The following is a 27,965-nucleotide window of genomic DNA, read 5'->3' as shown; positions in this document are numbered from 1 at the left end:
GGCAGCCACATTCCAGGCAGCAGAACGGGAAAGGCATAAATAGAGAGGGCAGGGGGGACACATATTGTCCCTTGAGGAAGGTTCTAGAAACAGCCATGTAATGATGTACCTCCCATTAACCAGAATTTAGTCATAGGGCCACAAAGCTACCAGCTATGAAGTAGGGCTGCAATGACTCTAAAAGATGGGTGTTATGGACACTGAGAGGACGACCCACAGGTTCCGCCACAAGACCCAACAGCAACAGCAACGGCTCACTTCTGGTCTCAAATGGACCTGGTTGTTCCGCGGGAGTGACACTCCGCCCATACAGACAGGTACAGCCACACCAGTAAGTGAAGCTGGCATTTATGCTCAGTGTGTGAATTCCTACACTGGGCTGGTTGTTAAATATTATGAAAATTAGCCTTGCCTTTGGGAAGTCCTTGCCTTAAACTTCCACAACAAACAAGATCTCCTTTGTAATGCATGCGGTTTAGGGTATCATTTTTCCCTAACTGATTTTCCCTTACTTTTCTTTGCTGAAAAAGTACAAATCCCACCATTTGCTTTAATAGAAAAAGATCAATTCTGCTGAACTCCAGGGTTCTGTAACACTTCCCTTTGGCTCTCTGGGCACTCCATGCTTGATGTCATGGTTTCCTGGAAGCTGGGATACACAGACATGATGTAGAAGCAAGCAGCTCTGTCCTGGTGGCCCATACCTCCCCCGCTGGACCCTCCCACCCCACGGTCACTGATAATGGTTGTAGGCAAAGGGTGGGGGAGGAGATGGGGCAGTGCGGGCTTCCAAATCCATACTCGGCATACACGTGACTTTTATGTGAGCAGTACATGTCGAGCAAAGCTGTGGTACATCACTGTTCAAATTAAACTCAGTTAACACCAATATTCATCTTCTTGAAAGACTGGTGCTAAGGCAGGGTGCCCTAGAACTCCAACAATTTCCTTTCAACCTCTTCTTTCTGGGATAATGATTTCCAAGACTTTAAATCAGCATTTCCTAAGCTGTGTTCCACGAGTGCTAAGAATGGTGGCATGAAAAAAAAAAACAAAACAACTCAGTACTGGGAGTGTATTTTTTCTGCTAAAATGTATTAACGTTGAGGTACCAAGACAGTTGTATATAGTTTTAATTACTGCAAAATATCCAGCCTGTAAGAAACAGTCTGCCAAGCCTGGGACCTGGCAGGCCCCGAGGCCTCACGAGGTTTCATCTGACGGTCACATGAAACGTCAGACCACCCTCTGCTCCTGCTGAACGATAGAATTCTTTCTGTTCTAAGTGACCCTTATCTCCTAAGCCATCTTTTCTGCACCTTGCACATTTTTAATGATGTGTTTTATTTTGTCCTTCACTGTTTTTTTTTTTTTACTAAGGAACATAGCACATAGTTACAAGGTACATAAAGCAAAGGGTATAGAGTGATGAAATCATTCTAATATACGTCTGTCTCCCTCTTATACTATCTCCATTCCCAGAGGGAATGTGTCCTGTGAATCCACCCAGATTATACATTTTCTAACATAAATGCAGCATTTTTCACAAAAGGGTGTCTTTCCAATATCCTTTTCTCACTTTAAAAAATTTAAACCTAATCTATTGTCAGCACGCACCGTAACTAATGCGTCTAAATACTTTCTATTTTTTTTTTAAGATTTTCTTTATTTATCTGACAGAAAGAGAGTGCACAGCAGCAGAAGAATACAGTATTCAGTTCAGAACAGAAAGTGCAGGGGCGCCTGGGTGGCTCAGACGGTTAAGCATCTGCCTTCAACTCGGGTCAAGATCCCAGGGTCTTGGAACTGAGTCCTGCATTGTGCTCCTTGCTCAGTGGGGAGCCTGCTTCTCCCTCTGCTTGTGCACTCTCCCCCGTTCTCTCTCTCTGACAAATAAACTACATCTTAAAAAAATACTGAACGGTAACATTTACTGGATATATAGGTGCTATGTAACAGCATCTATACATTGCCAATGATCAAAATAACATTCTAACCTTGAAATGCCATTGGTACCAATTTTCTTTCCCAGAATTAACTTACTATGGAACACTAACTCTCAACAGATAGTCGGAGGACAGACACCTTCAAAGGGGATCAGAATCTTGAGAGGAAAGGGCGTGGGGTGAAAGCTCTCCACTCACTCCCATAAATTCTGAGATATCCTCCTTGATGGGGAAATCACTGCAGTGAATGAACGGTGTATTTGAAGGAAGCTTCCGGTCTAGGGCTGTCCTACAGAACCTTGTGCAACATGGCAATGGTGCAGATCCACACTGTGCACCAGCCTCAGACAGTTAATGAATGTGGACTAGTACAACTAAGGAAGTAAATGTAATTTCCATTTAAATAACCACCCATGCCTCATGGCTACCATTTTGGACAGTGCTGGTCTACTGAACAGTGAAATACTAAACAGGAGAAGGTTACTATACCTGCTACAAAACAGGAATAAGAGGAAATGTGTGTGTGCGTGCGCCTGTGTTAGTGTTGAGCATAGTATACTAAACTCAAGCTACAGCTTCTGAATTGTCTTTCTTCACATACCCAAGGCTGATTGGACTACCTCCAAAAATAATTTATTTAGTTGAAGTTGGGACAAGCATTAAGGATGTGTTGCAATTACCTCTAAAATCTGGAATTAAAATACTTTTAATTTACTAAAACTCTACGTTTGATTATGCGCTCTGTTTTAAATTTTTCCTGGCATGATGTTGCGTGTGGATCACACCAAATTAACAGTTTCTCTGTTAGGTGGAAAAAACAAATTGCAGAAGAGTATGTACAATATTATGCCAACTGCACAGATATATGTGTGTGTGTGTATGCGCATATATCCACATATACACACACATTTGTATATGAATAGAATTCATCTAGAACCATGCTGCTCGACAGCCCATTCTGTGATGATGGAAATGCCATCCGGTCTGTCCAACACGGGAGCAGCTGGTCACAGAGGGCCACTGACCACCTGAAATGGGGCTGGAACGACAGAGGACGCAAGGATTAATTGTATTTAATTTTATTTCATTTACATTCGAATAGACCCAAATGGCTACTTCATCAGATGGCACAGGTCTAGCAGAATAAGGGCTGCTCAAAGGGCCACCTCAAAGGGGTTAAGACTGGTGGGAGAAAAGAAACTTTCACTTAAATTGTATACACCGCTGTAGTGTTTGAATTCAGTATTCAGGTCTATCCGCCTGGCATGTAATAGCTCATTAAACTGGTAACTAGGAAGGGAAGGTGTTTTAGCTTGGGCTGCTGTAACAGAACACCACTGGCTGGGTGGCTTAAACAACAGAAATTATTTCCCTCAGTCCTGGAGGCCTTAAATCCAAGATCAGGTGGCAGGAGGGTGGGGTTCTGGTGAGGGCTCTTCCTGCTTGTCCATGGTCGCCTTCACACTGTGTCCGCGCATGGGGGGAGGGGCGAGAGCTCCAGTCACTCTTCCTCTTCTTACAAGGACACCGATCCCACCGTGAGGACCCCACGCTTGTGACCCTTAGATGTAAACCTAATCACCCCAAAAGTCCACCCCCTAATACCATAACACTGGGCGGGTTCAGTCACACCCCACAACTGAAGTATCAGCAACGATACCAACTCTACCGTCGGGGTCCCCACTCCAACCACCTCTCATAACCCCCACTACTACCAACCCAGTCTCATCCAGAGCATACTCCACTTCCACTCTTCGTCCCCACCCCCAGCCCCACAGCATCCCAAGTGACCGTTTTAAAATGAAAAGTCCTAGCAGATCTGTCCCTGCTCAGCAAGCCTCCCCAAGCCACTGGGAGTCAAATCCAAGTTGCCCACCACTAGGGCCTTACATGGACAGGCCCCTGGACCTCTCCAAGTTCATTTCCAAATGCTCTCGCCTTTGCTGCCCGCTCTGCCCGAGCAAAAACACTGCAGCCCACAGAGCTGTTCCTCTGGTGTGTCTCAGCTTAGGTCTTGGAACCTGCAATCCCCAGGGCCTGGAAAGCTCTTCTTACTTCACTTAGTGCTGGAAGACTGAATGCTTGTGTTACCCCAGGACTTCTCCACTGAACTCCTAATTGCCCATGGGGCTATTTGTAGATGGCTTAAGCCATGCAGGTGGAGGACCAGGGCCCTTCTAAGGGGGAGAAACGACCCCTCTCTCCCTCTGCCACAAGAGGACATGGCAAGAAGGCAGTTGTCTGAAGCCGGGAAGAGTGGGCTCACCAAGAACCCGACCCCACCGGCACCCCGCTCTCAGACGTCCAGGCTCCAGAACTGTGAGAAATGAAAGTCCGTTGTGAGGCCACCCAGTTTATGGTTACCTTGTTACAGCAGCCCAAACTAAGACACTCCGGTCTCCGGGTACATGTCACCTCCTCAGAAAGCTGAGGACTTCGCTAAATGGAACAGCAGCGCATCTCGCCACCCCCATGTCTACCCGTTCCTGTACTCGGCTTTACTTTGCTTCACAGCGTGTATCAGCATCGGGCACTTATCATGTTCCTGGTTTCCTGGGTGCCTCCCACACCAGAACGAAAGCTCAGAGAGGGCAGGGAGTACGTGCCCTCACCAAGATGGCGACCGCGGCCACTGGGAATCAAATCCAAGTTGCCCACCACTGGTGCCTTTCTTGCTCCTGACTTCACGCCCTTCACAACAATTAATATCTGCTGGAGAACAAGGCACCACTGAGAGAACCCTAGAACACAGGGGTGAGGCCAAAGCATCCCCTGCACCTTGGGGACCAAGAAAGACCGCATCAGAAGGGTAAGGGTCAGAGAAGCAGCTACGTGTTGACCACGCTGCCCCGCCCCCAGGCCAGTGCCGCACACGGAGAGGTCTCCAGTGGGAAAGGAGAACTCAGAAGGGACAAACAGCAACCAGCGTTGTGGGTCACTCTGTAGGAGCCCCCACTCTAATCCCCCACCACGGGGACTGCAGGGGAATGTGAGGGGCTCCATCGCTGGGGCTGAAACTCTGAGGGAGGGTGGGGGAGGGGCTTACAACGATCAGCACAAGGCTCTTGGCAGATGAAGACCCTCCTGGCAGCGCCCTCGGAGTCATCCCAACCAGTGGGCTTTGCTCATCTACAGAACCAGGCTGGGGGCGCACCCTGACCGGGGAACCCGGCAGGGTGCAGATCTGCCAGATTCGGATCCCCAAATGAGGAGTTTTTCCAGTGCCTGGTTGGCAGTAATGCTCAGCAAACATTTATTGGACACATTAACTAAGCAGTTCTCATGAACCAGCTCCTAGAATAATCTGGGAATTGGCTGCCTGGAGGGAAGCGATACTGGCTCGCAGTGGGGGAGAGGGTAGGAACCGCTAGGATCAGAACAGAGGAAACCGAAGCTCCTCCCACCCACCCCCCACCTGAAGCCCCGCCCCCATCAGGACTCCAGGCCCAGCCCAAGACAGGAGCAAGTCTGGCTCCTTGAAGCGATGCCAGGGGCTAGTTTGCTGCTAACCGGAATGGACAGAAGTGGACCATTAACGTTAACACTGTTCTCTTCAGTGATCCAGAAAGCAGTTCCTTTATACCCTCTGTGACAAATAACCCCATTTTTTTTCTCTTCCAGCAGTAAGCCACTTAACATTTAAACCTATAGTGAAGTGGAAATTCGAATCTGGCTCTTAAGAGGGTAACAGATGGGCAAATAAGATATTTTTGTATAGAACATGTTACACACGAGAAGCCTAGTGATAACAAACGCATTATTAACTGAATAACGGCGGTATCATTTCCAGGCAATTCCACAGAAACAACCCAAGAATAAAAACACACCAACCAAGGACTTCTAGCCCGTTATAGTTCTCCAGCTCCTCACTAATATTCAGTAGGTCAAGAGTCTATTTCGAGATTCTACTGTTCACGCTCAGCCCTCGGAGACTGGGAGGCGGGACACTGGATTCACAGTGGCAAAGAGCGTGAGCGTGGCAGCTCAAATGGGGGACTGTATTTCCCATGGGGTGACCTGCTGTTTAAGTGACCCTGAACAAATGACTACACTTCTCAGAGCCTCCGTGTTCTGCTCTGTAAAACAAGGACCAAAAAACCAGCAACCTCACGGGAATTTTTTTTAGGATGATATGAAGGGATGTAAATAAAATACTCAGCACAGACTTCAACAGTCTTTATTACAATATACTGGAACGCTGCATTTCGATGTTTCTCTCTTACGGTCACCAGAAAGGCAGCACTGTCATTCTCTTAATGTTTGCATCCTCCCCAGGTGCCCAGCTCTGGAACTAGACAGTTAATAAATCAATGAATTGTGTCTACTACATGTTTGTATTTTTTTAATGTTTTATTTATTAATGTACACAGAGAGAGAGAGAGAGGGAGAGAGTACAAGTAGGGGGAGCAGCAGGCAGAGGGAGAGGGAGAAGCAGGCTTCCCGCTGAACAGGGTCGATCCCAGGACCCTGAGATCATGATCTGAGCCGAAGACAGATGCTTAACCGACTGAGCCACCCACGTGCCCCCAAATGTTTGTATTTTTATGTGAAAGCCAACAAAGAGCTGACACAAAGAAAGAGGAATCGTGGGGCGGGGGGGCTGTTGGGTGACAGGAGTAAGGACCTGCAGAGCAGCAGGTGGGAGAGGCAGCGATTCCAAGAAGCAACAGGAACGTGGGCAGCAACCCTCCAGAACAGGTCAGAGAATCAGCACCAGAAAGGGTAGGAAAGAAGATCTGAGGTCTCCTTGGCAGAAGTGGGGGCCAAAACACCCACCTCACTGCACCCCGATAACTTGCAAAAACACCAAAGACAACACATACAGAGCACTGTGATGACGATCAAACTGATCTGTCTAGGAGATTCCTGCCCATTGCTAATCTGAAAGATGCCCATCGCCCTTTCCCCCGTATGTATGCAGAATAAAGCCCAAGGGACTATTTCTGCAGGGTGCAGAACCCCTGAGCAGCCGAGAGAGACGGTTCCTGTCTAGGGCTCGACGCAGCAGCGAGCTAGATCACAGAGTGAAGTCCTCTGGCCATGCAAGCACCCACACGAGCACCAGGAGCATGCGAGGGGCCTGCCACCTGACAGTAAATCCCGGTTCTCTCCAGCAGTGCGAAAATGTGTTACTGTACTTGAAAGAGGAAACAGACATCTTGCACTTGCCTTCTGACAGAAGTCACTTTGACAAGAGATGAAACAACAAAGATGACTACGATGGTATGAAAAGCAGAAGAAAAACCAGGTTGCCGTCAGCTCATGGATGCCAAGGGACACGAGGTGGCTCAGTGGCGGGGAGGACAGAGAGCCCTATGGCAGGAGAGCGTCCTCTGACCGGAGGAAGCAGGGAGGAGGAGCAGTCCTAAGGCTTAGTGAGAGTCCGCATGAAGAATCAGCGTGGCAGACAGCTAGCCAGGAGAGCAAGAACTGTGCAGAGTGCTGAGCAAATCACCTGAACGGATGTGACCATGCACCAACCTGCCCAGTTGCCGGACTTTCTCCAGCGCAGCTCAGAGACAGGTGGAAAGCCAGAGGACAGAACGGTCAGGATGCGTAAGCTTGGGCGAGAGACTGATTTTGCACCTGGACTATGGATTCTAAGTTGAATCAGGACGAAAATAAAGATGGAAAGGTATGGAGCAAAGGAGGCAGCCAATGAGAGGTCTCAGAGGGATCAAAAGAGAGGTGGGGTACCCGATGGCTGGACCGGGCAGGGTGTGGTCAAACAGGAGACTTCTGACCAACTAATCTGAGCCATGAGTAGCCACGGCCTAGAGAGAGGGGAGATGGAGGAAGTTGGGGAGAAGACCCCTGGTGATGAGAAGCCCCCACACCCACACAGTTGGGGAAGTAGGTGGGCCACCCAATGTAGCTGAGACAGGGTGGGGGGGACAATAAGGCGGTCACGAGTGAGGGTGGGAGTAACAAGAGAGTCAGCAGGTCACAGTTACGGGGACAACAGAAGGTTACCCATGTGGCTTGATGCTCAGAAAAAGCAGGGGTTGTTACCGGAAGGGAGAAAAGCAAAAATCTAGTACCACCGCGCCAAGCACGGGGCCGCCACTCCACTTCCCGAGTAGTCTTGTCCCTCCCCAATGATAACATTCATCTACCTAATCGAGTGGTTCCTGCCAGTTTTTATTCTGAAGGAAACCCATCTTTCCCCAGCATTTATTCAAAGTAAATACCAGAAGGCTATCATTTCTCCAGGTGAGCAGAGCTTTCCTAAGGGGAAATCTTCAGGGATGGGGAAATTCATCTCAGAATGCGAAAGGGGGTCACACACTCACCCCCATGCTGACAAAGTATAAATAAATTAATGGTTTTATTAGATTTTTTTTTAAAGGCCAAGTTTTTGTTTTGTTTTGTTTTTTTTAAAGGCCAAGTTTTTATCCTATCTTCCGCTAACTGGAAGCAAAGGTTTGCCTCAACACTGGAAATCTACATCCTTGTCATTTATACTGAAGATTGTGGAGACTGGGTGTATTTTTTACTATCTCTCTGTCACCAATACTCTGTCACCGACTGGTTCAACCGATGAGCCCATTTATGAGGCAGTACTTCAGGTCACTAGAGAAGGATTTCGGGGCTCTCCCACTCCTCTGAATAGATCTGCTCGGGGACGGTCTGCTTTGGGAAAATTTCACGGATTCCCATGCATGTGGTCCCTGTTCTCCCAACGAGATGCTACACCGGGGATGCTAGGCCTCCCTGGGCAGGTCTGTTATTGCACTTGACACACCCAACAGTTAAGTAAGACAAGCCTTATGACGTATGCACGTGTGAAAGAGTAAGAACTTCACGGCGCTTTTGTATCCCTTCATGAGTTGAAGTTCACGCCTAGAAAGTGCCTGGCATATGGTAAGAGCCACAGAAGTGTTTGCTGTTCTTATGAGGATATGTACTTGCATGTCTCCCTTTGTGGACTTACTAGCACCTTTTTTTTTTTTTTTTAAACTAGCATCTTTAAAATAGTCGAGACTAAGTCTTAATCACTATCCCCAGAGCCTAGTACAGTGACTGGCTGCTTAGAGACATTCGGGGAATGAACGCATCAATCCATTTACAGGCCAATTTTAACCTCACAAGAAATGTGAAGACGTAGATATTTAAAAATAATAAAACAAAGGATTACCTCATTTGTAACCCGCCTCGTTTAAAAATAATCTCAGGCAGTTCATAAATTACGGTCTGACCTTTCAAATAGGTAATTAAATGAAACAAGTTAAAATTAAGGGTAGAATTCCATTATCAGTATCACTGAAAAGTCAGTGGACTTAAGAATTAAGTACACCTACATACATTTTTTACTCCAAGGATTAGAAAATTTTCACTTTTGTTGTAGGAGGGTGGAAAAAAAAAAAAGCCCAAGGCCTCGGCTCCCCACCATGAATTGCTATTCTCATTTCTTCCACAGGTCTAGGAACTAGGGAGGAAAGACCGTAACAACAAAGTTCACCTACTTCCTGTCACATGTCTGCAAGAGGAGAGTCTCAGAGCTGTTGGTGATCGAAGGGAACCACGGAGGCATCCAAAAGAAAATTCAAATTACTGTGACTAAAAGTTCAAAATGTTCATAAAGCCCACAGGTGCTCAGAGCAGACAATCTCCAGCAGAAGAGAGCCATTCTGTAGACTTCATCTCATTTTCAACACTTCTACAGAACACCTGATCTAGGATCACAGCATAGCCATACTTAAAATAAGCACTGCTAATATGTTAATATTCTGGTCCAACTCAGAGGATTTCTAACACTACAGAAAACGAGTCTGTCACCTAACGAGCAGGACTTTCCTCTTCCACAGGTGCGTGAAAAACACCACCGTATGCATGAAAATGGAATTCTATCAAAGTTCCTGGGAAATACAGTCTGGGAATGCGGTGTTTCCCAGTGGAAGAGAAATGTTTATCTTAGCCTTACGGTCATCCAAGAAGAAACCTGTGCAGCAAGGAGAGCAAGGAGTGAGAGGGACATCTTCCCAAGTGGAGGCTGTGTCTCCTTGATGGAAGAGCCCCCTGGTTTCCGTTCAGGGATGGCCCTTCCGCTCTTGCCCTCATGCTGAGGGCATGACCCCCATCAAAGGCAGACTGACACGATGAATACAAGTTCAAGCACGTGTACTCAAAGCAGCAGCAAATGATAAATAAACTCCTCTTTCCATGCCAAAGTTCTCCTGATGGCTACAAACTCAGATACAGGCACATCCAAGGAACGCCTGCTTTTCCAATAACTTCCCAGTTAACTGAAATCATTCTGACCAGTAACTTCTCTCGTGCTTTTCCAAGAAAGCCAGCATTCACACCTACACACATTCCCATCAGAGAAAGAGTGTTTAGAGGGTAAGGATAAAACACAACACACACAACACAACACACACACACACACGTACACACACACGTCTTAATAATAGTGTATTTTTCCATAACTGTTAAGCTTTTTTCACTTCTTTTTAACGAACGAAACAAAAACTGAGGTCTCAATCCAACACGGAGTGTATCTGAGGATTAAAATTTCCAAGGACGTACCCTCCTAGTTCTGCATCCTTCCATGACTGCATGAACAGTCGCCTGGGGAGCTTCCTCGAAGAGGTGAAGATGAACTCCTTCCCGCGCTCGCAGGCATGACTCACTCACTACATTTGCGCCTACAAAGTCAGTCCTCCTGAGTTTTCACAGGCAGGTATTTTTGCAATCTGGAGAACATTAAAAAAAAAAAAAGAACAATTACATATTTTGAATGTGGATTTCTAACAGCTAAAAAAAAAAAAGTCCCCGTTCCCATGAAGTTCAGAAGACGATCGTAGATTCTCCAATATGCCCATTCCATCTCCACCACCTAACCATGGAGTGTGATTTTCATGGCAGTATGTTGACATGACAATGATCAATGTCACAACAAAAGACGCTGGAACAGTAAGGCCACGGACGCAACAAAGGTGAGTACAGTTGGAGGGGCATGATAGCCTGGCCCCGCAAAACACTGCACACTTACCCCCAAGGTCAGGTTCCCTGATGTTTCTTGCCAGCTGGCTACACCGCTGCTCACAAAGACACCACAACCCCGTGAACCAGCGACAACAAAACACATCATCGACCCCCGACCCTGCCACCCCATCCCCCCCCAACCTGTGCCAGCGGAGCGGCCGCCCAGGGCAAGGGCACCTCCGAAGTCTCTATTTTAACCCCCTCAGATGCACTAAAGGAGGTTCTGTCTGCAGAGTCCGGGGAAGGGCAGCATCTTCCGTAATCACAGCAAACCCGGGTGGGAATACCACTAACAGTCTCGAGGCCAAGGCCAGGTGACAGCAAGGTTCTGAGGCTGCTTCTGGGGCCTCAGGACAGAGATGGGACCCGGCCCAGCGAAGGAGAGGGGCAAGGTGACAGGGCCCGAGGCTGGACACTGATACTTCCATGAAGGGCTTGGTCTCCCTCCTCTGAGCTCTTACCCCAGCCTGGGTGCTGCTTCCAACATCTCAGAATTGTCTTAATATTACCGTATTTTTTTCATTGTCTTGAGAACAATCACCACTTAAAATTGAGTAAGTTAAAACCAACCCTGCCGGAGGAAAAGCCAACTACCAACTTCCACCTTTACTCCTCCGCTCATGGCTCTCAGAGCTGCACCGGGCCGCGAGGTAGGACGAGGGGCAAGTGAAGAGACACACTTCAAGTCAAGGCTCTCAGTAGTGTTTCCTTGGAAAACAAAAATAGTCAGCTCACTTCCATCCAGCTGTGGCCGTCTCACACTGTGGCTCACCCCACGTGGCTGTCTGGGGGTGGGGTTCAACTAAGCTCAGTGGCAAGGGCCCTCGGGATAACAATCCAAACTGAAAACTGGACTGCCCACCATTGGACTTCTTCAAGAAAAACGGCCCTAAACCTGGTTGCTTACTCTTCATTGACAACATCCTAGTGGGAGGAAATCAATAGCATTCCAGATGAAATATTTTTTCTGATGCAATTTTTTAGTGAACTTTAAAGAAGATTAAGCCTTGCTCTGGGGAACTCATTACCATTCACCCAGATGACTGTCAGTTATCAACTAGACTAATTAGAGTCTAAAGATTTTTAACCAGACATTCTTTTCAGTGATGATTCACTCATTCTTTCTCCCAATGACAGAGCCCTGCGAAGAGTGCGTCTTCGGAGTACAGCTACCAGTACGCGCTTCCCTTGCACTGCAAAATGGTAATGAAATGTTGGCATGTGTTCATAACTGGACTGTCTCAGAAGTTTTCTTTAACCAGCCCTGACCTCAGGCAGGTCCTCATGCTCTGCCGTTTCCAGCATGCTCCTAGTCTCCAACCTCTACAGGCCTTTGAATACAGGAGCACCCCCGGAGTCTGACACTCCTGCTGGCTCTCTGTCTCCACCCAGCTTATCACAACCCCCATCTTCTCTCCATTTACTGGTATGCATCATTCCAGTGCTGGGTCTTAGGGCGGTTTCTCCAGAAGGATGTCTCGAGCATCTAGCCCGCAGGCCCTCCCCAGTGCTTCTGTATCAGAGCTGCCCCCACATAGCCCTCCATTTCCCTCGCTGTACTTGAGGCTCACTGAAGTCGGCACTGGGACTTCTCATTTCCATACCCCCACCTCATCACGGAGCCTGGATCAGAATGAGCACATCATAAATGTCTGTCAGATGAATGAACGTTAACCGCCTCGGGCCGGAGTCAACCTTCCAGGCATAGGTGTCCCATCCGCCTGGCAACCCACTTGTAGATGCTCTGCTTTGGATCGAGTCAAAATCAGACGGATATGTCGACATTAAAGAGGGATGCTTTTGTATCTTAGTGTTAAGGAGAAAGATAAAGCTGAAAAAAAAAAAAAAAAAAAAAGGGAAGGGAAAAAAAAAAGGATGCTGCAAGAGGGATTCCCGGTGCAGCTTAGAAAGCAGGCCTGGGATGCACCGTGGTTCTGAAGACAGTCTCTGTCTTCAGAAGACGCCTCTGCACCAAGGCAGCCCACGCGTCACACTCCGGCAGGCCTGACACCAAGCGCCACGCACTGACCCACTCAAATCCACCGAAACACAGGCGGGCCAACAAGGGCCAATTCAAATGGAAAACCTCCTGAATGCTCGCAACTAGAGGAAAAAGGCAGGGGATTTTAGAGGAGAAGGAAAATTTATTAGGGGGAAATTAAAGACGAATAACTATTTTAAGGCAGCCTTACAGATCTGAATTTCTGGGCACAAGAACATAAAAAGTTAGTTTTCCCTGGAAACATGTTAGGTAGGTGTTGGGGATGTAAAGGCCTGAGGAGGAACCAGGATCATTCAAGAGGAACTCTTTTTCTCTGTTTGTTGGCTTTTGAATCCAGGTAGAAGGATCTTCCCGAGGCCTGAGGGGAAAGGGAGCCTCTGCTCCCTGCCCATTCCCCCTGATTCTTCTAACCTCTGGAACCCTGTCCCTGGGAACAAACCCACTGAGGCCCGGGCAGGGGCTGTGGGACAGGGCAGAGGCTGTCCTTGCCCAGGGGCTGCTGTCTGTGCCCAGATAAGCGTCTTCCTCTCCTGCAGGAAAATCTGCACTTGGTACTAAGCTTTCCAAGTGGGTTTATAGAGTCAGAGGACGGATGCGAGACTCCTGTCTACTGCTGGGGACTTTCGCCTGTTCCTAGCGGATCAGGGTGACTGAACAGACAGGGGGTGTCCCCACCGAGGCCACTGTATCCCCTGACACGAGCTCAGGAAAGTACGAGCCCAGCACAGGTGGTCCACACACTCCTGCCTTTCTCCCAGCAGACCAATGACACAGGAGATGTCATGACTCTCGTCCCGCATCTTCTCCCCAAAATGGCTCAATACTCATGGTCTTTTTGAAGATCACTTCAAGGCTTTAACTGACCTGAATAGTAACAGCAGGCAGCATACTTGACAGATCTGAGCAGTGGAAATATAACTGACTCCGAGCACAAAGGACAGGAGGGCCCCCGGCTAACCAGAGAGGACTCGGTGAGCACAGTTAGTCCGGGGAAAGGCAGGGAAAGAGCACCCGTGTCCAACACTCTGCAGAGTTCTCTTTGCTCGCTATGGAAGAAGAGAGTCGGTATATACCCAAAGATTTTATATGTAGCAGATCTTTAACTGACCTGCGAACACACTGATTCTTTGTATTTCACTTTATAATGCTCAGCCTTTCTCGCTCTTGCACATCTGTACTCAGAAAAAAAGGATGAGTAATATTAAAACACAGGAACAGTACGCAGAACAGTCCTCACACCACTGAGACACGAAACGTGTGCAGTACTATTCTCCCTCCTACACATATATAAAAACCTTAAAGGAAGCTTAGAATAGAACACGTGGGAATCCCCCACATGAATTTAAGACTCTTTTGACAGACTGAAAGTAGCTTTGAGGGGCCAGGGAAAGGATTTCCCATGTGGCTGATTCAAAGTGGTATTCTGTTTCTGAGCTGTCATGCCAAGTGGTCCTCAAGTGAGCAAGTGAACTTCTCTCCCTAGTGCTGAGCTCCAAGACTGACTTAAGGACCTAATATACTCAAAATGATTTCTTAGAGAAGTTCACAGTAAGAAGGAACCATGAAGTTTTAATGTTCTGAAAACACCCTCTAGCCAGTCCGGCTCAGTGAAACATTCGCATCTCTCTATGAAATTAAGTGTCTACAGATGTGGCTTTGCAGATATGATCATTTTGGGGACATCACAAATTTCTCACAAGATTTTCTGAAACAGAAGTTCCTAAGAGCACATAAAATGTGGATTCAGGGAACACAAACCTGATTTATATACCATTTCAAGAACACTTCCTGTTCGATGCTAAAATAATGATACGTTATCCTTTTTAAATTTTTTTTTAAATTCTGATTCAGAAACGGAGTTGAAGTAGAAATGTAAATAAAGTCATTTGAGCGCAAAAGGAGTGATCAGATAAAAAAAAAAAATCAAAGTCACTGAGAAATTCACCCCACAAACAACAGGACAACAGGCAATCTGTAATCTGAACTCGTAAGGTGTGGCGGCTTTCCAGACAGAGGCAAGGGGTAGTCCTGCCTATTATGGTATCAAGAGAGGTGTCCAGGAGCATTAAAACTCATAAATCTTTAACATAATTTTTACAGAGAAAAGATTTCCATCACATTAAGTAGAATAAATATACTGTGGTGTTTACTAGATAAGCTTCTATATGGATAAACATGTTCTTATGCTGAACTTTTTCCCCAACAGCCAGAGCGAAATGAAGCTCCCTTAGGCTAGAAATGAGGTACAAGCTGTATACACAACCATCTGAGCAAAAGAGCCTATGTGGTATGAGGATGTGGTGTACAGGGCATACACATTTTTAAAAACATTTTATTAAGTAAGCTCTATGCCCAGTGTGGGGCTTGAACTCACAACGAGAGATTAAGAGTCTTGTGCTCCACCGACTGAGCCAGCCAGGATGGAGCACCTGGGGTATAAAGATTTTTTTTTTTTTTAAAGATTTATTTATTTGACAGAGAGAGAGAGATCACAAAGAAGCAGAGAGGAAGGCAGAAAGAGAGGGAAAGCAGGCTCCCTGCTGAGCAGAGCCCAATGTGGGACTAGATCCCAGGACCCTGAGATCATGACCTGAGCCAAAGGCAGAGGCTTAACCCACTGAGCCACCCAAGCATCCCGGGTATAAATAGTTTTAAATAAAACCAATAAACCAAACGTAAGAGGAATGGAATAAAGATTCAACAGAGCTACTAACTACTTCAAATCCTTCTTAAGCAAAGGCAACTTTAATTTTTTCTTAGGGCTTTCAACACAAAATCTACTCACGCGGAATACCAAAAAGTAACAGGCGCAGTTTAAACATAACACGGTGCAGACGGGTGAGACAATTAACAAAACTCTTAAATTGGGTCTACACTGTGCTCAGTGATTTGCTTCTGTACAGCAGAGTCTGGAAGAGGGTGGGGAATAAATTTACAAGAAGAAACCTACCAACACTACTCTGGCCAGGGAATCAAGGTCAACATCACGAAAGCTAAGTCATGAAGATGGCATGTTCCCTTCATACAACATGGTAGGAACAGCACGTCACTTTGTGGTTTTCCTCTCAAAAACCCATAAACCCCCATGTAATCAGGAAAAATATGAGAAAAACCTAGACCGAGGGACATCCTACAAAATATCTGACTGGTTCTCCCCCAACGGGACAGGGTCATCGAAAACAAGGAATGTCTGAAACGGACACGGACCAGAAGAAATTAAGGAGACATGAGGGCAAAATGTAATGTGATATCCTGGGTGGATCCTAGAACAGGAAAAAGACATTAGGGAAAAACTAGTGAAATCGGAATAAAGTGTGGGTTTGAGTTAATAGTAATGTACCAGTCCTTGTTCCTGAATTGAGCCAAATGCAGTACGATAATGGAAGAGTCAGCAACTGGGGTAACTGGGTGAGGGACATACGGGAACGCTCTGTCCTATCTTCGCCATGCTGCCCCAAATCTAAACTCATTCTAAATCAAGAATTTACTTAAACTTTTCAAAACTGAGTCCATGGCCCCGATGGAGGGCACCGCAGGTGTGTGCGGCCACACGGGCCACACTGGCCAACACGGGCCAGGACCCCAAGCACGGCGTACGCTGACCATCACTTCAGTCAATCTGGGAGCCTAAGGTGCCAGGAGATCACAGATGGTGTGCAGGCGACAAGAACAAACATCTCTGGAGTGCCTAACACACCCCATGTGAAGTGAAAAAGAGGCAGTTTTATGCAAGAAAAAAGACAAAGGCTAAATGGGCTGGCCCGGTGCCATCAGTGCTCTGTGAAAACACATGACAAACCAGCCTTCGTCCTTCACTTAGCGAGTACCACTGCCAGAATCCAAGCAGGTGTGAAAGAGAGTTATGCAGACTCCCCTCCTGCCCGACACGTTTTGCATCTTATTTTCTTACCATAAAAAAAGGTGAATCAGAGAAGTAAGGGCACAGAACTCCTTTTAAGGATCTGTGGGAGAAAGGGAGCCATATTAAAACAAAAACAAAAACAAAACACTTCTCTAACCAAACAGCACACAAATTATTACCCGTTTTCAAGAATCTGTCTGGACGGGGAACTTGGGGTGCCATGTGAGCCATGTTTTGTAAGAAGGAGGCAAACCCTTCCAAGTGCTGCTCAATATAGAAAAACATTTTGTCTTTACAGAATAAACATGTGGCATGATTCTGTTTGCTGCAATGAATTTCTTTAATTGCCCTGAATTTTAATTGAAAAAGAAATCTGGGGATTTATCTTCTCTAACCAAAAAGTTCCAGAATTTGCAAACTAGATGAATATGCAGTACTTATTAGGCCAGAATATTTAAATATAAATGTCTTTAAATTTTTCAGAAAACTAATATACTGTCAATCAAAACCGTTAACAGTTTTAAAGGAACAGTGACCGATTATTTCAAGTTCACATGGGGGCACCTGGGTGGCTCAGTCAGTTAGGCATCTGACGCTTGATTTCGGCTCAGGTCACGATCTCGGGGTCGTGGGATTGAGCCCCGTGATGGGCATCCTGCTCAACAAGGAGTCTGCTTGAGATTCTCCCTCTCCCTATCCCCTTCCCCGGGCGCATGTACACATGATCACCCTCTCCAATAAATAAATAAAATCTTAACAGAAAATTTTAAAGTTCATGTGAAAGAAAAATAAGGCAGAAATCGCCCAGGAAAATCTGAAAAATAGTAGTAACAATGATGATGATGGTGATGATGAAAGCAGTCCTGTTCTACCGGCTCTAATAATTCAAACTCTGTGGTATAGGCTTAGGAATGACAGATCAATGTGAACAATAATTAACACATCTGAAAATAAACCAAGTATTAAACACTGGTTCAGTTATTCAAACATTTATCAAATGCACTGTTGATGGTTGCCGGATGGTGAAACACAACAGGCTAGGTCAGTCAAACCAAAAGGACGAAGTACGCAAAAACCAGTTAACCACATGGGGAGAAAATAAGTTAGAATCTTTCTCATCTCTTACACACCTCAACGCATCTCAGATAAATAACTAATTACACAGAATATCCTAGAATTACTAGAAAAAAACATAGTTGCAAATATGATTTTTTGACGGGGAAAGATGGGGTTCCAGAAAAATCACTGTGAAATATGTTCCTCTAAATGTCAATGGGGGCATCGTTAAATAAATGACTATGTAGCCAAGGAATGGATTGTTACGCAGTCATTAAACTGTTAGTGAAGATATTTATTAACATGAAAGAGTGTCAGTATCTAGTAGAAAGGTAAAGTTATAAAAATGCTGTGCACAGTAAGAAGACCTATATACAGGTATTAAGTAAGACATCGACAGGACTCATCCAGTGTTCCATAAAGATGTCAATTCTCCTCAAATTAATCTATAAATTCAGTGCAGGAACTCCATCAAAGGAAGGTTTTCATGGAAGGGAACTCTAAGATGCATATGGGAGAGTGAAAGACACCAAAGCAGGGACAATTTTAAAGAAGAGTAAGAAGGGAGGAGGATTTGCTCCACCGGACAGCAAGACCAAGAAATAAAGAAAATAAAGATGGTGTGAAATTGGGGCAGGAAAAAAAGAAGCGGATCAGGGCAATAGGAGTCCCCAGAAGGTCTTCATCAATGGAAACACCACGACAGGAAGGCTGCAAGGAAGACGGGCGCCCAGAGAAAAGTAAAATGAGGTTTCTGCTCCTAACAATATACACACAACTCCAGGTTAGACGGACTGCAGGTGAGACAGTGCAAAGCAAAACGGGGAGTATTTTTATATGACCTCGCCAGAGGAAGAATTTTAAAAATAAGATACAAAGACACAATGCCACACAAAAAAAGGATTGACTACATTAAAGGGAAATTCCTATTCAGCAAAAGAGATTATTGAACAATCAAGCCCCAAATCAGGAGAAGATGTCTGTGCACATACAAACAAAGAATGAGTAAGAAAAATATATAAAGCTTGCCTACAGATTAACTTAAAAAAAACTATAATACACATAATTGGAATATACACTAGAATACACAGTAGAAACCCAAGGAGCTAACAAAAACATAAATTCTCAATCTCACCAGAATTCAACAAAATTCTAATTAAAACCACAATGAGATACCATTTCATACCCATGAAAACTGGCAGAATCAGTCAGACAATGACAAGTGATTTGAGGGTATAAAGGCACAACCACTGTGGAGAGCAGTCTCATTACACTGTAGTTAACTAAATTTGAAGTTGTCCATATCTTAAGACCCAGGGATTTTCTGGTTATATAACCCACTAAGTGCATGCAGTAAGGAGATAAAATTCATAGCCACATTTTTTTCAAGAGTGAAAACTTACAACACTTCAACATCTGTCAACAGGGAAATGTGTTTAAAAACTGTGAGGTATTGGGGCACCTGGGTGGCTCAATGGGTTAAAGCCTCTGCCTTCGGCTCGAGTTATGATCCCGGGGTCCTGGGATCGAGCCCCGCATCGGGCTCTCTGTTCGTTGGGGAGCCTGCTTCATCCTCTCTCTCTCTGCCTGCCTCTCTGCCTACTTGTGATCTCTGTCAAAAAAATAAATTAATTAAAAAACAAAAACAAAAAAACCTGTGAGGTATTTCGGGGCTCCAGGGTGCCTCAATCAGTTGAGCATCGGAGCTCAAGTCATGATCTCAAGGTCATGAGATCAAGCCCCGCATAGGACTCAGTGGGGAGTCTGCCTGAGAGTCTCTCTCTCCCTCTCCCCTCCCCTCAATCATGCCTACGCACTCTCTCTCTCTCAAATAAATAAACAAATCTCTAAAATAATCTGTGAGGTATTTATAAAACTGTATACTATGAGACTATTAAAATGAGCGACTACAGCTATAGATGTTAATATGAATAAATCTCAAAAACCTACCACTGGGCCGAAGAGGCAAGTGGAGCACACACAACATGCACTGTAGTGAACGTGGAGATCTTGGTGCCGCCAGGCCTCCTGTAGCGCTGCCGGGTTTCTTCCCCCAGCCACGAGGAGTGCTGCGGGCCACGGGCTCTCAGCTGAGAAGGGTCACCTCACCCAACTGATGGCCCCTCTCAGGGGCAGCCTGCATCCAATTACTGTTCCATGTGTGGCCCCTCACCCCAACCTGGGATGATTCTGAAGGGTGATCCCTCCTCCCGTGCTCCCCTCAGGGGGCCTCCCTTGTGATGACACTGCTGCCCAGTCTCTCTCTCTCTGCCCGGTCCTGCTTCTGTCTCTTTCACAGTGTTAATCCTAAAATTTCCTTAGTAAACTTCCTGCATGTTAATCTCCTTCTACAGAGTCTGCTTTCCTTGGAACTCTACTTACTTTCAGCAGATACAATTTATATCTTGTTTGAAAACATGTACCACTCAAATTTAGGAAGACGGAAGTCATACCAAGTTTATTTTCTGACCACAGTGGAATGAGACCAGAAATGAAAAGCAGAAGGAAGACCAGAAAATTCACAAGCATGTGAAAATTGAAATAACATGCCCTTGAACAACCAATGGATCATACACAAAATAAAAAGGGAAATTTGAAAATATCTTGAGAAAAAACAAAAATGAAAACACAACATATTAAAACTTATGGGATGCAGCACAGACAATCCTCAGAGAGAAGTTCATAGTGAGGAACACCCACATTAAGAAAGAGGTAAAGATGTTAAGACCCCCCCAAAAATAAGCCAACTTTATACCTCAAGCACTAAAAAAAAGAGCAAACTAAGCCCGAAGTTAGCAGGAAGAAGGAAACAAGATTAGAGCATAAACAAACAAAACAGAAAGTAGACAAATAGGAAAAAAAAAAACCAACTAAGAGCTCATTTTTTGAAAAGAGCAACAAAATTGACAAGCCTTTAGCTAGACTAAGAAAAAAAAAAAGAACATTCAAATAAATAAAATCAAATAAAAGAAGAGACATTACTGATGCCACGGAAATAAGGGATCGTAAGAGACTACTGTGAACTATCCACCAACAAACTGAACAACCTAGAAGAAATGGGAAAAATCCTAGAAATACACAACCTACATCAAGCCTGAATTAAGAAGAAATAGAAAACGTGAACAGATCTGTAACTCGTACGGAGGCTGAATCAGTAATTCAAAGCTTCCCAACAAAGGAAAGCACAGGACCAATGGCTTCAATGGTGAATTCTACCAAAAACTTAAAGAAGTGGTAAAGTGACTTCTTTTCAAACTGGTGCCAGCCTTAAGACACACACGTGGCCCAATGGAACAGAAGAGAGAGCCCAGAAGTAACTGGTCACGTTTACGGTCAACTGATCTTCAGCAGAGGCGCCAAGACGGAAAGGACACGAAGGGAAACGACGATGTCTTCAAGAAATAATCTTGGGAAAACGGGATCTCCTCATGCAAAAGAACGAAACTGGATCCTTGCCTTACCCTACACACAGGAGTCAACTCGAAATGGGTGAGAGACAAGCCTAAGGTCTGAAGCTGGACAACTCCTAGAAAAAAAGCAGAAGAGGAGGCCACAAAACAGCATCTCTGTCTGTCTGTCCTGCCCTTAGTTCCTGCACTCCAAATCCACCCACCGAAGCCCCGGAGCCTGTCCACCCAGGAGAAGCGTGACCTTCCAGCTGGGTACCCTTGATCTTGGCCAACAGGACACCTCCCAACAACCTTGGCGTGATGGCTCACACAGTCAATGGGCATGGAGTCTGACCCCTTGGGGCTGCTCCTTAGTGGGCCACCTGCCACCACCCACCTCCCTCGAGACAGCATCAGGAGAGGACAACGTTCACCCAGGTGCAGTGAGACATGCTGCTGAAAACCAGCTTGCCCGGGGGCCGGGGCACGGGCATGGATTAAGAATCGAAGAGCAAAGGGCCATCATCGAGCGGGAACAACTACAGCACAGACGTCAAAACAAAGTCAGAGCTGCCGAGAAGAGGATATCTCCAGCTCAGGAAGTGAGTTCACAGAGGGGAACCAGTGGCCGATTAACTCTTTCCCCTAGCACCTCGGTCTCAGCCGTTTCCCGCAACAGGGCTCCTAGGTCTATCTGGACCCCAAATTCTATATCCCCACTGTCCGATCCCTTGTCCGCCTCCTCTTCCTGCAGACAGAGGCCCTACCCTGGGACCCATACTCAGGCTTCAGGTTACAGTCAAGGATATGCTGCTCAGTGTCCTACTCTGGAGACATGGACTGTGGATCTTACCTGACCCCTGAGATCCCCAGCTTCCTGGGCCAGGGATGCTCGACCCCACGGGTACCAGTGCAGGCACCAGCTGTCTCAACCAGTCCGAGCTTCTCTTTCTGCCCAAGGATGTGAGGCTTCAAGCTTGTGTTCTAACTAAACCACTGACTGCCTGGATTATAAGGATCGAACTGCTTCCCAGCAGCTTAACTTCAACACTGAGCGCTCAGATTATAAAGATCAGGCATGCTCGTCGTGGAAAACTCCAGGTCTTGTGAAGACCTGCAGAACCTCTTCTCGTGGGTGATTTTTTAATATCCTGGGCTGGACATACCAGTTTGAGACAGACACTGGTTCGAAGAGTTACACGGTATGATACTCATCTTCTGATTGATGTTCCAGGAGTCACAGAAGGAAGAAGGAAGGGCCTTAGAGGGGCCCAACTGACCAGCAGCCTGAAACGGACAAACCGGTCTACTCAAGACCCCAGCATCGTTTTAGATCACTGGCTTTCCTGATGTGCAAAGTGATCAAAGCATTCCAGCCACGTGCAACCCAACACCCCCAAACTAAAGTGTGAGGGGAAGGAGGGGCCAGAGGTGTTCGAATGCTTCAGCAGTGCCTCAAGCTCACTCGTGTTTCATCACCAACTGGAAGCGGACACTGAGAAACTTCTCAAGGCTGTGCGAATCGGGGGACTGATTGTTCTAGATGCACTATTTAAAAAATTATGTTCTCATGGAGTCCGTACGTAGTTTAAGAGATAATCAGCGCATCTGGTAGAAATGCTACACCTGTGGTTTTTAATCTGCGCTAGACTTTAAAACTGGGATGATGTCTTAGTGCTGTACGCAACCGTGAACTCCACGTCTGCAGGGTTTCTTCCGTGACTGAATAGGCTATAATTATAAGCAAATTCGGAGCAACGGAACTTAGCTAAAAAGATGATCTTTGACTGGAGGTGAGCTGCACTGAATCTTTACAACAAAATGTCTCTGGACAAAGAGAATGAAAGAAGAAAAAAGAGGACACTAATGCGTTTGTCGTTTCCTGCTGGTAAGCCCAGCAGTAAAGACCCACTGCTCAATTGCTCAGACTCTGATGAATTTATAAACTGAGATTACGGTATGTGTGCTTGCAGATGTTAACTGGAAAAGTTATACAGGCAGAAACCTTTTCTTCCTCAATATGACAGATAGGTATAACTATATTAAAATTCTAGCATCCCCCCCCTCAAATAGAGGAAAAGCTTCATGACACTGGTCTTGCAACAAGAGCAAAAATAAGGAAGACTACACATCAAACTAAGAAGATTTTGCACAGCAAGGGACACAACCCACAGAGTAAAAAGGAAACCTAGAGAATGGGAGAAAATACGTGGCAACCACATATCAGGTAGGAAGTTAGTGTCTGTAATATCTCAGGACCTCTATAACTCCACAGCAAATACAGATGAAGATGGATGGATAAACACTACCAAAATGGGCAAACGACATGGACAGACATTTCTCCAAAGATGACATACAAACGGCCAACAGGTGCTCAGCATCACTCATCACCAGGGAGATACAAGTTAGACCACAATGAGGTACCAATTCATCCCTGTTAAAATTACAATTATAGAAAGAAAGAGAGAGAGGGAGAAGGAAGGAAAAAAGAAAAAGAAAAAAAGAAGAAGAAAAAGAAAGAGGAAGGAAGCCAGCCTGCCAGCCCACTGGGATAGCTGGGTGGCTCAATCAACGGAACACGTGACACTTATTTAGGGGTTGTGAGTCCAAGATACATGTTGGGTGGGCAGACTACTTTAAAAGAGTAAAACAATAAAATGACATCTTTTTAAAAAAGAAAAAAAATGGGGCGCCTGGGTGGCTCCGTGGGTTAAAGCCTCTGCCTTCGGCTCAGGTCAGGATCCCAGGTTCCTGGGATCGAGCCCCGCATCGGACTCTCTGCTCTGTGGGGAGCCTGCTTCCTCCTCTCTCTCTCTCTGCCTGCCTCTCTGCCTGCTTGTGATCTCTGTCTGTCAAATAAATAAAAGAAATTTTTTTTAAATAAATAAATAAAAAGAAAAAAAATAACAAGTGTTGGAGAGGATGGGGAAAAAATAGGAACCCCGGTGCCCTGTTTTTGGGAATTTAAAATGGTTCGGCTACTATGGATAACAGTAGGGAGGGTCCTTAAAACATTAAAAATAGAACTAGCATATGCTTGCGCAAATTCCACCCCTGGATGTTTAGCTCAAACACAGGGTACCCGGAGTTCGAAGAGATACATGCACTTCCCCGTTTACTACGGCGCGATTCACGGCAGCGGAGAGGGGGAACAACCTCAATGTCCATCAACAGACGAATGAATAAAGATATGATACAAACATAAAATGGAATATTAGGGACGCCTGGGTGGCTCAGTTGGTTAAGCGGCTGACTTCGGCTCAGGTCATGGTCCCAGCGTCCTGGGATCGAGTCCCACATCGTGCTCCTTGCTCAGCAGGGAGCCTGCTTCTCCCTCTGCCTCTGCCTGCCTCTCTGTCTGCCTGTGCTCGCTCTCTGACAAATAAATTTAAAAAATCTTAAAAAAAAAAAAGAATTCACAAATACTTTAAAAAATAAATAAAATGGAATATTAATTAACCTTTAAAAAGGAGGAAATCCTGCTGTACAACATGGAAGGTCCCCGAGGACATTATGTGAGAGAAAGAAGTCTGTCACAGAGGGGCAAACACTGCACGATTTTCATTTTTTTTTAAGTTTTTGTGTTTTTTTTTTAAAAGGCTTTATTTATTTGACAGACAGAGATCATAAGTAGGCAGAGAAGCAGGCGGCGGGGGGGTTGCGTGGGGGGGGAGCGGGCTCCCTGCTGAGCAGAGAGCCCAATGTAGGGCTCAATCCCAGGACCCTGGAATCATGACCTGAGCCGAAGGCAGAGGCTTTAACCCACTGAGCCACCCAGGGGCCCCATGATTCTCACTTATATGAGGTATCCCAAATCGTCAAACTCATAAAAGCTCAAAGGAGAATGACAGTTATCAGGGGCAATGAGGAGCCGCTGTTCAGGGGATATAAAGTTTTAGGGCTGCTAGATGAGAATTTCCAGAGACACACTGTCCAACATTGTGCTTACAGTGAATAATGTACTGTATAGCCAGAAACTGGTTAAGAGGGTAAAAAACATGGACTGCAATTCTATTTATGTTTAGGAATACATCTGTATTTAGTGAAGCGTAAAAACAGGAGTGAGGAGAAACACCAAATTCGGGACATGACACCTGGCAGAGAGAGGGTCAGGCTTGTGGACAAATGCACATGATGTTTTAATAGCCACGCACAACTTTAAATCTTTAGTATTCCTTATGCTTTCTTTATATGCCTGAAATAGCCCATATTTTTAAAAAGTAACTTTAAAAGAAAAGGGTCAGCTTGCCCCTATATCAACTGTTCTCTACCTTCTTTTTACAAAAACAAGAAGGATGACATTCATATGAACAACAGATTACCATGGGCGTTCCCACATTTTGAAACAAGAACAAATTTTGCAGTAGAAGCAAAGAAAATAGAGCCAGTGCTTTTTTTCTTTTATATTCTTTCTTTGGGGGATGTTGCAATCTCAAAAGTATTTACAAGTTTGTAACTCCTTATAGTGTCCCAGCAGCCATCATATTAAATCGGTGGCTCCACAGATAAAATGATGCGTAACTTCTAGAGTTATTCCTCTTCTGTTCCTCCTGCTCAAGAAATTACCAGATTTCAAGCCAGTGAAAATGAAATTATAAGAATAACTCTGCTTTTGTCAAGTTTCAAACACAGTGGTGCCATAACATGAGCCAGGACAGTCTGACCCCAAACTTGGACAAGTTTACTACTAGGAACAACCCCCAGAGAATTCTAAAAGTAGGGTTCGAAGTAAGGCGATGCCTAGGGAGTATTGTTTTTCTAAATTCAGAACATTTTCCAATACAAAAAGCATTAACAGTATAATTACTGTTACGTGAAAAAATTATGTGCTCTTGGTTTTTCATAAAGGGACTGCCTTTATTATAAAGGGATAATTTAAATAAAAAAACCAACATTCACATGAAATAGTCACACAGTTGAGATAAAAACTGAATACTGCCCTAAATTTACTGAAGTAATTCCACAATTGCCAACTTCGCTCTTTCTGTTTCGCTTTGATCTTGGTTTCCAATTTTTAAATTTCACTGTATAATGTAATTACTTCCATGTCCCTAGGGTTCATCCACAGAACAATGTTTTTCCTTGTCCACACCCAACCTTCTGAGCTACGTATGACAGCAAAACATCACATAAAAGAATTCAGAAGCATAAACAAAGGAAAAAAGTATACAGAGCGAGAATGGCAGGATGAAAAAAATTCACGTTTTTTCCAATTTCCTAACTGAAGGCCAACACATTTCGTACATAGCCAAGGCATGAAGCACAAACAATCCATTTTATCTTTAACCAATACTAATTGTTCAGGACCACTACTGAGAAACTGAACTTCTACATTTGTTTGATACAAAAGATTTATAGACACAGTTGCAGAGAAGAAGGAAAACAAAATAAATACATCAAAATTCTCAGATACAGGACAAAGAAGAAAGGTTGTTGACTGGGAATGGAAATCCGTAACGATGCATGTCAGCAAAAGCTTTCACATCTGAAAATTCAAGCCCTTCCTTTTCATCACTGTGTTTTGAGTATCTCTTTCTCATTACACTGTCAAAACAGTCTTTGCCTTTCCACATTTTCCCAGCAATCCACTCATTCCGAACTTCTCGACCACATTTTAGAAAGGCGTTCAGAGCGCGCCTCAGGTTAGCAACGACACGGGAGCTCCCTCTTGTGGTACAAAAGGGAACTGCCTGTGGACACAGGCACTTAAGACCAAGAAGTTATTTTTCTATCATTGGAGGAGGTTATTTCATTATCCTCATTTTATAGGCAAGGGAACAGCCTGAGGTCCAGCAACTTACTCCCTCAAGGTATTTCAACCAGGAATACATTTAAAGCAGGACTGACCACTTATTACTAAAAGATCAGTCTGAAGTAATAGGCAGAACCTAATTTTAACTTTACTGTTTTGATGTGGTCTCAAAGCAACTGTTTACATAGTATCTTTGGTTTAATGTATATTTGTGATCACTTAAAAAAAAAACAGAAAAGTAAATAATGGGCAAAGTTTTTCATGAGAAAGGAGTTATTTTCCAAATTATTCTTCAATCTTCTCGAAAAGTATAAAATATGGTACTATTTTGTGTATCACAAATCTACTTTCAAAAGAAGCACAAGGCAGAAATAAATAGAATCTCTAAAATAATAAACTGTCATCCTTGTTTACATGATAAACTCAATGGACATGACTAAGAATATATATTTTGGGGGCGCCTGGGTGGCTCAGTAGGTTAAGCCGCTGCCTTCGGCTCAGGTCATGATCTCGGAGTCCTAGGATCGAGCCCCGCGTCGGGCTCTCTGCTCAGCGGTGAGCCTGCTTCCTCCTCTCTCTCTGCCTGCCTCTCTGCCTGCTTGTGATCTATCAAATAAATAAAATAAAATCTTTAAAAAAAAAAAGAATATATATTTTGTGTTAATGCCATGTCAAAAAAAATTTAAATCTGTTGATGTCTAAATCCCTTTACAATGAATCTTTAACATGAATTAATATGATTAAAAGTACCTCCTTTACAAGGTTGTTTTAAAAGTTAAAATGAGCCAATACACATAAAGGATTGAGCGGTCTTTTCTAAAATTTATCCGTTTTCATCTTCTTTATAGAGTATACCTTATAAATGACAAAAAAACTAAAGGAACAATTACATTTTTTAATGTGATAGGTTTTCATGCGCAAGTATTTGTGCTCTCTGTAATTACCCTGTTTTCAAGAATGATTCTACCTG

The 27,965-nt window shown here is 44.9% G+C and overlaps 1 long non-coding RNA gene and 1 pseudogene across 1 annotated transcript in view; one reads left to right on the top strand and one right to left on the bottom strand.

Annotated features, from left to right (window-relative positions):
- LOC116874463 overlaps nucleotides 1-10,515 on the bottom strand; it is a 57,395-nt gene extending 46,880 nt beyond the window's left edge. Inside the window, exon 1 of the long non-coding RNA XR_004384002.1 lies at nucleotides 10,476-10,515. This is a non-coding gene — a long non-coding RNA (uncharacterized LOC116874463). The remainder of the gene's footprint in view (nucleotides 1-10,475) is intronic.
- A 1,039-nt stretch (nucleotides 10,516-11,554) lies between these two features.
- LOC116872992 lies at nucleotides 11,555-22,382 on the top strand (annotated as a pseudogene).
- The last annotated feature ends 5,583 nt before the right edge of the window (nucleotides 22,383-27,965 follow it).

This window comes from Lontra canadensis, unplaced genomic scaffold (assembly GCF_010015895.1).
Source record: "Lontra canadensis isolate GAN:19392208 unplaced genomic scaffold, GSC_riverotter_1.0 scaffold2, whole genome shotgun sequence".
In the NCBI taxonomy this organism is placed as follows: domain Eukaryota; kingdom Metazoa; phylum Chordata; class Mammalia; order Carnivora; family Mustelidae; genus Lontra; species Lontra canadensis.
Note: the sequence above shows the minus strand (reverse complement) of the source record. Positions and strands in the feature narration are given on the sequence as shown.